We start from the raw sequence: 750 nt of genomic DNA on the forward strand, positions 1-750 counted from the left end.
TTTAGGGCTGTTGTACATAGGGTCGCTATGAGTCACAGGCGACTCGACGGCACATAACAACAACAACAACAACATATAAAAAAAAAAATTCCTGTACAGGCCAGCCTCTCCTGAACTAGTTAATTATCAAAACATCGAACTAGTTAATTTTCAAAACACCAAGTGAAATTTTGTACTGGATTTTAAAAGAAAAAAACAGGCCACTTAAGTAAAACAGTGATTCTTCCACAGGTGCTTGTTGAGGGCTTATGGGGTGGTCAGACCAGAGATTGCTGTCAGGGAGCTTGTTGCCTGTGGAGGAAGGAGGACGTGAGCATCCCGATTAAGTCTTGTGAGAAATAAGAGAAGGAATCTGAGAAACCAGCTGAAGAACTTGCACTGCATAAGGATGAGATGTGAAATAGGAATGTTTTTGTTGTTAGGGGCTGTTGAGTTGCCCATAACTCATACTGACCCTATGGACAGTAGACCTGACCCCTGTCCTATCCTGTGCTATCCTCACCACCCCTGATATGCTCGAGCCTATTGCTCCAGCTACTATGTCAGTCCATCTCGTTCAGGATCTTTCCTCCCTTTTGTTGACCCTCTACCCTTCCAAGCATGATATCTTTTTCCAAAGACTGGCCTCTCTTAACATCAGGTTGAAAGTGTTTGAGGCAGAACTTCATGATCCTTCCTTCCGAGAAGCACTCTGGCTGCACTTTCTCCAATACATAGTTGTTTGTTCTTTTGGCAGTTCACAAGATTCAG

The sequence above is a fragment of the Elephantulus edwardii genome, unplaced genomic scaffold, assembly GCF_000299155.1.
Source record: "Elephantulus edwardii isolate Elephantulus edwardi_28Jun2011 unplaced genomic scaffold, EleEdw1.0 scaffold00077, whole genome shotgun sequence".
NCBI classification, from domain to species: Eukaryota; Metazoa; Chordata; class Mammalia; order Macroscelidea; family Macroscelididae; genus Elephantulus; species Elephantulus edwardii.